Consider the following 11,666-nt stretch of genomic DNA (forward strand, 5'->3'; position numbering starts at 1 on the left):
ACCAGCCGCAGCTGGACTTCCGGCCGCTGCCAGGCTGCTGCGGCCGCAAATGGCAGCCATCGTAGCGGCCGCCATTTGCATCCTTGCATTAGGCCATGATAGGCTATGTAAGTATTTATGTAGCCTATCACGGCAAAAGGCAGGGACGCAAATGGCGGCTGCTACGCCATTTGCGTCCCTGCCTTTTTCTGTGATAGGCTACGTAAATACTTACATAGCCTATCACAGCAAAGAGCAGGGGCGGAAATGGCGTAGCGGCCGCCATTTACGCCCCTGCTCTTTGCTGTGATAGGCTACGTAAATATTTACATAGTCTATCATGGCCTAATATAGGCATGCAAATGGTGGCTGCTACGACGGGGGGGGGATTTCAGGGGGTGGCGGGGGGGAGGCCATTCCACCATGGCCTTACTGGACTCCGTGGCGGATTTCTCCAACATCCCTAGTATACACCCAAGCTGAGGGCAATGAAGCAAGGAGGGAGACGGCTAGAATGCAGGTGGAGGAAAACTTGTGCTGAGTCTGACCAAACACAGGTTAGAAGTCATTACTGGGCCTACTCTGTAGCAGTGAGGGTGGCAAAGAGACAGTGCTTTTCCACCAGCATTGCATCTTCTCAGTGTCGTCCAGCAGAGCTTTTCCGAGTGGTTCGCGGCCTGTTACATTCTGGGCCAGGGAGAGAGACTGTGGAACCCATGGTTGCATGCTGTGATGAGTTTGCACGGCACTTTGAAGATAAAGTCACTCAGATTCGTCATGAATTGGACACAGAGCACCGTCTGGTCCAGTTTCATTGGATGAGTTTCAGTTACTGAGGCCTGAGGATGCGGACAAGGTGCTTGGCCAAGTCTGATCAACCACTTGTGTGCTTGACCCTTGTTCTTCATGGCTTATTAAATCAAACAAGGAGGGGATGTCTGGCTGGGTCCAGGAGGTTGTAAATTCCTCCTTCAGAGAGGGAGTGGTGCTGGCCGCTTTAAAAGAAGCGGTAATCAGACCACTCCTGAAAAAGCCTAACCTGGACCCAGAGGACGTTAACAATTATAGGCCAGTGGCCAACATCCCCTTCCTGGGCAAGGTGCTTGAGTGGGTGGTTGCAGGACAGCTCCAGGCACTCTTGAATGAAACAGATTATCTAGATCCATTTCAATCGGGCTTCAGGCCTGGTTTTGGAACGGAAACTGCCTTGGTCGCCCTGTGGGATGACCTCTGCCAGGAGAGGGACAGGGGGAGTGCGACCCTGTTGATTCTCCTGGACCTCTCAGCGGCTTTCGATACCATTAACCATGGTATCCTTCTGGATAGGTTGACTGGGTTGGGAGTTGGAGGCACTGCACTGCAGTGGTTCCGCTCCTACTTGGATGGCTGATTCCAGAAGGTGGTACTGGGGGATGATTGCTCTCTGCCATGGCAATAGTGCCATGGGGCTCCACAGGGCTTTGTTTTATCCCCCATGCTGTTTAACTTCTACATGAAACTGCTGGGGGAGGTTATCCAGAGGTGTGGGCTGAGGTGCCATCAATATGCGGATGATACCCAGCTCTACCTCTCTTTCTCATCAAACCCAGGTGAGGCAGTCGCTGTTCTGAATCAGTGCCTGGGCATGGTAATGGACTGGATGAGGGCCAATAAACTGAAACACAATCCAGACAAGATGGAGGTACTGTTAGTGGGTGGTTTGTCTGCCCAGCTAGGTGATATTCAACCTGTTCTGGAGGGGGTTGCACTCCCCCTAAAGGATCACGTTCATAGTTTGGGGGTGCTCTTGGACCCAGAACTGTCACCTCAAGTGAACTTGAGCACAGGTGAACTCAGTGGCATGGATCACTTTTTATCATCTTAGGCTAAGGATGGACGAAAGTCCCTTACCTGGTCCCGCAGCTGTTTTCAGTGGGGGAGGGAGGCGCTTCGGTTCTCCCCCCGAAATTCTTGGCGGGGGGAGAGGCGCCCCGCCCCTCCCGGCCGGAATTCAGGCTGGGGGGGAGGTGGCCCATCCCTCGCTGCCGAAATTCTGCCTGGGGGGAAGTGCCCCATCTCCCCGGCCGCAAAATAAAAAAGTTATGGGCGGGGGAAACTTGATAGGCTACGTAATGATTTACGTAGCCTATCGCGGCTAGATTTTCAGTCAGCCGTGATAGGCTACGTAAATCTTTATGTAGCCTATCACGGGTGATTTTGGGGGGGGGAAGCGCGTATGCAAATGGCGGCGCCCATGGGCGCCATTTGCCTTCCTTATTTAGGCACGGGTAGTCTACGTAAAGATTTACGTAGACAACGGCGAAAATAAGGGCAACGCAAATAGCGTTGCCCTTATTTTCGCTGTAGTCTATTTAAATCTTTATGTAGACTACCCGTGCCCAAATAAGGAACGCAAATGGCGGCGCCCATGGGTGCCGCCATTTGCGTACGAGCTTTTTTTTTTTCAAAGTCACCTGTGATAGGCTATGTAAAGATTTATGTAGCCCATCACGGCTGACTTTGAAAATCTAGCCGTGATAGGCTACATAAATCGTTACGTAGCCTATCACTTTTTTTTTTTTTAACTTTACTGGGAAATGGCGGCGGCGGCAGCCGGTCGGAAGACCAGCCGCCGCTGCCGCCCCCCCCCGCCGAAACGCCGCCGAAACACCGCCGGGACCCGCCGCCGAGGGGGACATTTGACAGAGGTAAGTCCCATCCCGGGGGGGGGGGAGAATTTCCCCACCAATTTTGGGGGGCCGAATGCGTTGGCATTCAGCCTCCCGGAGATTCATGGAAAAATTCTCGGCCATCCCTATCTTAGGCTGGTATACCAACTACGCCCTTATCTGGACAAAGATAGCCTAGCTACAGTTACACATGCTCTGACCACTTCTCATCTGGATTACTGCAATGCATTATACATGGGGCTGCCTTTGAGAATGGTCCGGAAATTTCAGCTGGTCCAAAATAGGGCAGCAAGATTGTTAACAGTGACTGGTCAGCGAGCTCATATTACCATATTACTGCACTGGCTGCCAGTCCATTTCCGGGCCCAATTCAAAGTGCTGGTATTAACATTCAAAGCCCTTAACAGCTTGGGGCCAAGTTATCTGAAGGATCGCCTCCTCCCATATGTGCCCGCTTGGACCTTAAGATCATCCTCAGCAGCCCTTTCGTGAGCCCCTGCCAAAGGAAGTGAGGTGGGTGGCTACTAGGAGGAGGGCCTTTTCTTCAGTGGCACCATGGCTGTGGAATGAGCTCCCTAGTGAGGTTCACCTGGCACTTACTAGGGATGTTAGAGAATTCTGCCACGGATCCCGGGGGGGCCAAATTGCAGTGAATTTGGCCCCTCAGAATCCGTGGCGGAACGGAGCCCCCCACCCCACCACCCCGCAAAAGCCCCACGGAACGGAGCCTACCTGGCTGAGGCTCCGGTTCCAGCGGCGCTGGCGCCGGTGGCGGCGGCTCTGGCCGCTGCCAGGCTGCTGCAGTTGCAAATGGCGGCGGTCGTAGCGGCCACCATTTGCATCCCTATGCCGGCCCGTGATAGGCTACTTATATATTTATGTAGCCTATCACGGCTAAAGCAGGGACTCAAATGCTGTCCCCTACGCCATTTGCGTTCCCGCTTTAGCTGTGATAGGCTACGTAAATATTTACATAGCCTATCACGGGCTTGCGAAGGGACGCAAATGGCATCCCCTACTAGGGATGGCGGAGAATTTCTCCCCGAAACTTCGGGGGGCCAAGCACCAACGTGTTCGGCCCCCCGAACAAGTTTTGGGGAGAAATTATCCGCACCCCCCCTGCCCCCCGCACCCCCCTGGGATGGGATTTACCTTTGGCGAATGTCCCTCCCGGCGGCGGGTCCAGCCGGCAGTTCGGCAGGTGTTCGTCCGGGGCGGGAGCGGCAGCCGGTCTTTCGACCGGCTGCCACCGCCGCCATTCCAATCAAAGAAAAAAAAAAAACGCCCCCGTGATAGGCTACGTGACAATTAACGTAGCCTATCACAGCTAGATTTGCAAAGTCAGCCGTGATAGGCTACGTTAATCGTCACGTAGCCTATCACGGGTGACTTAAAAAAAAAAAAAAAAAGCGCGTACGGATAACGGTGGCCCGCATAGGGAGCCGCCATTCCCGTTCCTTATTTGGTCGCTGTAGTCTACGTAAAGATTTACGTAGACTACGGCGAAAATAGACTACAGCGACCAAATAAGGAACGGGAATGGCAGCTCCCTATGGAGGCCGCCATTTGCGTACGTGCTTTTTTTTTTTTTTTAAGTCACCCATGATAGGCTACATGTCGATTAACGTAGCCTATCACGGCTGACTTTGCAGATCTAGCCGTGATAGGCTACGTTAATCGTCACGTAGCCTATCAAGGGGGCGTTTTTGTTTTTTAAAAAAAACTTTTGAGTTCGCGGCCGGGTGAGGCGAGGCGCCTCCTCCCTGGCCTGAATTTCGGCCGGGGTGAGGCGGGAAGCCTCCCCCCCGGCCTGAATTTCAGCTGGGCGAGGCGGGAAGCCTCCCCCCCGGCCTGAACTTCGCGGGGGGAGCAGCGAAGCACCTCCCCCCCACCGCGAAAAGCTTCGAGGACAGGTAAGTGAGTTTCGTCCACCTCTATCCCCTACGCAGGATGCCATTTGCGTCCATAGCAGCCCGGCAGCGGCTGGAGGCCCCGCTGCGGGTTGGCCCGGCCAGTGGCTCTGCAGCCTGGCCGCAGAGCAGAACCAGCCGGGCAGGATTCTGGAGGGGAGGAACGGATTGCCTCCCGCCCCCATCGAGGATTCCGGGGGGAGGAACGGATCGCCTCCCCCCACCTGCGGAACCCAGTGGAGCCAGGTAAGCAGGGTTTCATACACCCCTAGCACTTACATTGTATTCCTTCCGGTGCCAGGTTTTTATTTTTTTTTATTTTCCCAGGCATTTTAGCTTCCTAGTCTTTTACCTTTGCTGTTTTAAATCTGTATTTTAAATCTCTGCATTGTTGCTAGGTTTTACTCTGGTTTTATTCTGGTTCAATTGTTATATTGTGGTTTTAATGTTTTTTATATTTTATATTCTTTTACTGTGTGCTTTTGGGGTTTAATTTTTGTGAACCGCCCAGAGAGCTTCAGCTATTGGGGGGGTATAGAAATAAATAAATAAATAAATAAAATGCCATACATTCTTATCAATTCTACACGCTATAGGGCATATTCTGCTACAGTGCCAAAACACAGGTCAATGGGTTCCTTTTTTGACAAACTGCCATTGCTGTCCAGAGAGTTGGGTGTGGCTGTCAGAGTCCTGGTTTTTTTCCCTACCATATCTGTCCATTGGGGTGGGGGGTGGGGAACCACAAATCATTTCCCTGCATTGAATATGCATGTTGAACTTTGTACTTCATTTCCCCCCCTCTCTTTTTGAGATCACTGTGCATGGTAATGTGTTGTTAATTGCTTGTCATATGGTGGCGGGTAGGAATACATGAATATAATTAATCCCCACTCATTTTAATTTTGAATCCATAATTATATTTATTGTTTCACTTGATTGGATATACCTAGATTAACCTAAGTAGAGACACAGTATTAGAAATCGTGAATAAGATTAAAATATATTAAGAGGCAGCACACAAGTCATGTTTAATGGGTTTATCACTGAATAGTATGTTACTGTAAAACATGAAAATGCTGCTTTTCTTAAATAATTACACAGAGTCACTATATCTAGAAGGCCTATTTTCATCCTAGGACATTTTCACACGTAGTTTATAAGTCACTTTAATTAACATCCCTGCACTTTTGCTGATATCTGTTCTGTTAATTTCTGTTAAGAAGTAAGGCTTATCTTGCTCTAAAGGTCACAACAAAAGTGCAGGAGCCATGAAAAGTCTGGAAAGTTTGTATACAACTGTGTGATCAGTAATCACCCCAGATAGAATATAATGCCCTTTAGGGAGAGAACCTCACAATAGGAGGTGTCTTTACATGAGCAATTTATTGCACACTGGTGATTGCACATTCCCTGCTTTATCCCGCTTTCAAAAATATTGGAAATAAGCTAGTAATAAAAGTTAATGGCACCATATTGGCAGCATACAATGCCAATGTAATGCTATGAACTTGCTAAGGAAGGACTTTCTTCCATTCAGATCGTGTGTCTGCCATGCAAATACATGAGCAAACTGCCTCCCTGCAATGAAGATCTGATTCCCCACCCCACCAAGTTCAGAATCAATGTCCTCTATTGATTCAGAGCATCCCATTAAGTTCAGTGGGGTTTACTCCCAAGTAAGTGTGCCAAGTGTTGCAGACTTACAGCGTGATCTTACGTCCACTCAGAAGTAAGTCCTACTGAATTCAATGGGGCTTACTCCCAAGTGAATGTGCCAAGGGCTGCAGACTTACCGCACAATGTTACATCTACACAAGTCGTCACTTTCCTGGGGGCTGCGAGGAAACAGTACAGTGCACATTAAGCAATGAAAACAAGATTCCCCCCCCCTTTGCATGCATGCCAGGGAGGGAGGGATGCACTCCCTCAGTTGACACTGCCATGTAAAGGAACCCATCCTAATCCCCCCCCCCACACACACACACGAAAGCAGAAAGCCCCAGTAGAATTAACAAGCAGACACACAGGTCACATTGTCACACTCTTCCACACTATGGTGAGATGTACTGTATGTGTATTTAAATTAAAAATAACTGTTTCTAAATGTGCATGTATAAATATAAATTTGCATATGCAAATCACTTCCCCCTCTTTTGGTGTTTCGTAAGTGGCGATACTATGTGCAGTTCTCACTCCCTTTCAAAAGTGGATTCCTGAGCATTCAATACTTCTGGCGCAACTGATATATTACAACAGCCACCAAGGAAGCATGTGGGGGCCCTTCCAGACTCACAGTTTGGCAGCACTCAAAGGGGGGCACCCTTCTTGAAAACTGGCACATGGGGGCTTTCTACATGGCCTTGTCACCACGATTTGAGCAATTGTGTGTGTCCCCCCCCCCCCGCCATTTTTGACTCACCGATATTCTCACAGATCGTACCTCCCTGTGTGGACTGCCAGACTGCAGGGTTGGTTTCATGATTGCCACCATTAATCGGCACTGGGTCTTACTTACAGTCATTTGATCATCTGCAGAAATAGTGAAAACAAGGCTCAAAGCCACTTTTACACCGCAGTCCTAAGCCTGCTTACTCAGATGTCAGTCACAAAGACTGCAGTGGGACAGATCTCCAAGTATACATGCTTTGGATTGCCACCATGCAGGCTGATTTTATATGTGTTTACTCAGAAGTATATCCCACTGGATTCAATGGAGCTTAGCCCCACATAAGTGTGCATGGCAACCTTAAGCTAAAGGGATTTTTAAGTTTATTGTGAAAATCCCTTAGCCTGCTATTCTGTGCATACTTACCTGAGAGTAAGCCCCAACCAAGTAAACTTGCATACAATGGGGTGATATGTGTCACCTTTGACAATGTCACATAGGAACATAGGAAGCTGCCTTATACCGAGTCAGACCCTTGGTCCATGTAGCCCAGTATTGTCGACACTGACTGGCAGCAGCTCTCCAGGCTTTCAGGAAGGAGTTTTTCCTGCCCTACTTGGTGATGCCGGGGATTGAACCCGGGACCTTCTGCATGCAAAGCAGATGCTCTACCACTGAGCTACGGCCCCTCCCTGTAGCTCAGGAAGGAGCATAGCTGAGTGGTTGAGAAGATAGTTTGCATGCAGATGGTCCCAGGTTCAATTCAGTTCCCAGGTTCAATTCCTGGCATCTCCAGGAAATGGATCAGTTGACAGTAGGGATGTATGAAACACCTACCTGGCTCTGCGCCAGGCAATCCGCGGTGGGGGGGAGGTGCTCCGTCCCTCCCCCCGGAATCCTCGATGGGGGGAGGCTATCCAGTCCTCCCCCCCCAGAATCCTGCCTGGCCGGCTCCGCTCCACGGCCAAGCCGCGGAGTTGCCCGCCAGCTCCGGCTGCCTGCAGCCGAACATCCGGCTGCTGGGCAGCCCTGCAGGGATGCAAATGGCGGCTGTTGTAGCCACCGCCATTTGCGTCCCTGTATTGAGCCATGATAGGCTACGTAAATATTTACGTAGCCTATCACAGCAGGGGGGGGGAAACCCAGCATATGCAAATGGCGGTAGCATTTTTAGGTAAAGTAACGTCCCTGCGTTAGCCGTGATAGGCTATGTAAGTATTTATGTGGCCTATCACGGCTATGAAGAGGAGGATGCGACAGGAGCAGGTAAGTGCTCCATTTGCAAAGCAGCGCAGACGGGAGCAGGTAAGTGCTCCATTTCGCGAGCCTCTTGTGGGTTGGGGGCGGCGGGGGCTTTGTTCCACGACGGATTTCGGGGGGCCGAATGCGTCGCGGAATTCTCTGACATCCCTAGTTGACAGGTGGTCTGAAAGACCTCAGGCTCAGATCCTGGAAAACCATTGCCTGTCACTTGTGACAATACTGAGCAATGTGGACCTGGTTGGAGGCAGCAACCTATGTCCACCCCTTTTTTTTTTGACCCTGAGGTGAGCTATCTTTAGGCTGGCCATGTCAAAGCATCCCGGGCCTAGACTGTGGTTGCTAACCCTGATTGCTAATAGCCAACCTCTGGCCCATTTACTTCACATAAAATAGGGGTGCACAACTACAAAACCTTTTCAACCCCATGGACCACATCAGGTGTCTGCTGGTGTGGTAGTGGGCGCGCATGCACATATTCATAGACATACAACACTCTCTCTCCTACACACACACACATACAGGGGTTGCTGGAGAAGGCTGCAGACTGCTCCAAACCCCAGCCACCCCAGCTCAATCACTGCTTTACTGATCCCTGCTTGAGGTGGAAAATGCCAGCTGTTTCCTGGGATCTTTTTAGGTAGGGAAAAAATGCTCTGAGAACAGGCTCTATGGTTCCTGCCACAGAAACCCTGTTCCTAGAGTGTCCTAGGAGACAGGAAAGAGTCTTCAAGCACAGCTTCCCAGGAAGCTCTGGGATGCTGTAGGAATTATACTTGTATGGCAAGAACCATAGAGCCTGTTCCTAGAGCGGCTTTCCTTTTTCTTTCTTTCTTAGTGCCCCCATTGGTTTTTTGTTTGTTTGTTGTTGTTCGTTTGTTTTTTTTGCAGTGGCAGATGCTGGGGCCTGGGGATGACTAGACAAAACTTGGGGAAGTGCCTGGAAGCCTTACATTTTGCACCCCTAACATAAATGATTGGTAAATTATTTTCACCATTGTTTAAATTGTTGTTGTTTTTAACAAGCTTAAGGAGTTTCACCGGGGGAAATGGCTCAGGCTATATAGTATCAAATCACAGCATGCCGGATCCATTTATGTGATACATGTAAGCATGCATTTGCCATGTCATTCAATCCCAGCTGCCATCAGGCCCAGCTTAGAGATCAAACTCTGTGCCCAGCAGGATCAGTGTTTTCAAAATGGTCTTGAGATCAGGGGCTATTGCTCAGATCCATTTGAGTTAATGACGTATTTGTTCCAGGACTGGCTCATCACTTTTATGCAAGGCCAGTAATAAAATTGCAGGTTCTTTCATTCAGTCCTTGTGCAAATGGCCTGCCTTCTAGCTACTCCTGCAAATAAATGAATAAATGCTGTTTGGTTATTGATAGTGGATTCCCAATGCAGAGGTAGTTTGTGCGACTAACGCTCTTCACTGACTCTCAGGAGCTGCATCTTGCTGAACCACTGTGGCACAACACGATACAATGCATTTTTCAAGCCTGGGAGGCACATTCTTATGCAAATCCCATCCTAGTACCGCATGGAGACTTTAATAATCCAGATTTATTCAGTCTGGCCCTGTGGCAGTAAAATGTTGACTGAAAGTTTGTATCAGGGGATGATGAAACAGGAGTGGAATAAACTATCCATTCTATATCCCTCTCTTCCCAGATAACTTCTTTAAATAGGGAGCAGTTGCTTCTGGTACAGTACTACAGGGGCGGGGGAGACATTTATCATGAGTGAAATTATTGTGCACACCTAAATTTGAGCTACTATTTGAGAAATTGACTTTCAGTTCAAGACACAACCTATTCTCACCACATGCATGCAGTTTTTCTGGAGGGAAAAGAACACAGTTCTGTGGTACAGCACAGGGCCGGCATCAAAGTTAGGCATGGTAGGAGTCCTGCTGAGGGCCCACACCCAAGCAGGGGCCCACTGACATGACCTTCAGCATTGCAACCTGCTCATTCACCTGCCTCTTGTTCTGAGACAGTGGAGATGGCGAGAAGGAGGAGCAGGAGATGCCACTGCCCACTGGCTCACTGGCTGTCTGCCTGCCAAGCAAGTAAGTAGATAGCAGTGATGAGAAAGAAGTTAAGGAACAATAGGAACAATTAAGGTGACAATGGTGATGAGAAGGTAGACTCACGGAGGGAGGGGGCCCATTGAGGTTGTCTTGCCCAGGGCCCTCAAAAACCTGGAGCCAGCACTGCACATGCCCATCATCTGAAATGGTACAGTCAACTCAACCACCTCAGGTTTTTAACACCTCTTTGTGCTGCAGGCCTACGTCTATGGTAACAGAAGGGAAGGCCCATGTGCTCTATATAGCACATGAAAGGAAAATCTATATACATTTTCTGTTGTATATGATTACCTATGAATAAATACATTAAAGATAGCCTCCAGAAGAAAGAAAGAAAAAGATGTGCTGACGTTAACTGATTATCACTACTCACAGGGAAGTGCAGTTGGAGAGTCAGTTCCTGATCCCGTCAGAAATGGGATGTCAAGATGTCTCGACGGGAAATGCACATGGACCGTTCCTCATGCTCTCTGATGAGGAGAAAGAGTGAGGGCAAAAATAATCAAAAAGAGAGCTCAGGTTCAACAAGAGCAGGAATCACAGCGAGATCATCCTGGGACAGCATGCTCCATTTTTGAGAGGGAACAGAATTGCGCCAATTGGACCTCTGTGTGTTCGAACTCCACTTGGAGCTCCTACATCACACATGAGATGACGTGTGTGGTGGAAGTGGATGTACATGCGCTCCTCTGTTGCGGTAATTTGGCCACCACATGGTGACTGATTTTATATATTCGTATGTATTTATGTAGGGATGTACGAAACTGACCTCCCTTTGCTCCGTCCCTCCACACAGAATCCTCGATGGGGGGAGAGGCGATCCAGCCCTCACCCCAGGAATCCTCGATGGCCGACTCCGCTCCGCAGCCAGGCCGCGGAGCAGCCAGCCAAGGCCATCCGCAGCTGGATTTCCGGCCACGGGCAGCCTGGTGCGGACGCAAATGGCGGCCGCCATAGCGGCCACCATTGCCGTCCTTGCAGCCAGCCATGATAGGCTACATAAGAATTTATGTAGCCTATCATGGCTAACTTTAAAAAAACATACACACACACACAGCGTACGCAAATGGCGGCGGCTACGGAGGCCGCCATTTGCATCGCCTATTTTTCACCGACTTATCTTATGTCAATATTTATGTAAGATAAAATGGAGGAAAAAAAGGGGAACGCAAATAGCATAGTGGACAAGACAACCTCAGTGGCCAAAACAACCTCAATGGGCCCCCTCCCTCAGTGAGTCTACTTTCTCATCACCATTGTCACCAGATGATGGGCATGTGCAGTGCTGGCTCCAGGTTTTTGAGGGCGCTGGGCAAGACAACCTCAGTGGGCCCCTTCCCTCAGTGAGTCTACCTTCTCATC

At 49.7% G+C, this 11,666-nt stretch overlaps 1 non-coding gene across 1 annotated transcript; it reads right to left on the reverse strand.

Annotated features, from left to right (window-relative positions):
• Window positions 1–7,564: 7,564 nt before the first annotated feature.
• Window positions 7,565–7,633, reverse strand: TRNAA-UGC (transfer RNA alanine (anticodon UGC)). Its single transcript has one exon. It is a non-coding gene; the product is annotated as a tRNA-Ala (tRNA).
• Between the last annotated feature and the right edge of the window lie 4,033 nt (window positions 7,634–11,666).

This window comes from Heloderma suspectum, chromosome 4 (genome assembly GCF_057233095.1).
Source record: "Heloderma suspectum isolate Gila_16-S chromosome 4, 16-S_ref, whole genome shotgun sequence".
NCBI classification, from domain to species: Eukaryota; Metazoa; Chordata; class Lepidosauria; order Squamata; family Helodermatidae; genus Heloderma; species Heloderma suspectum.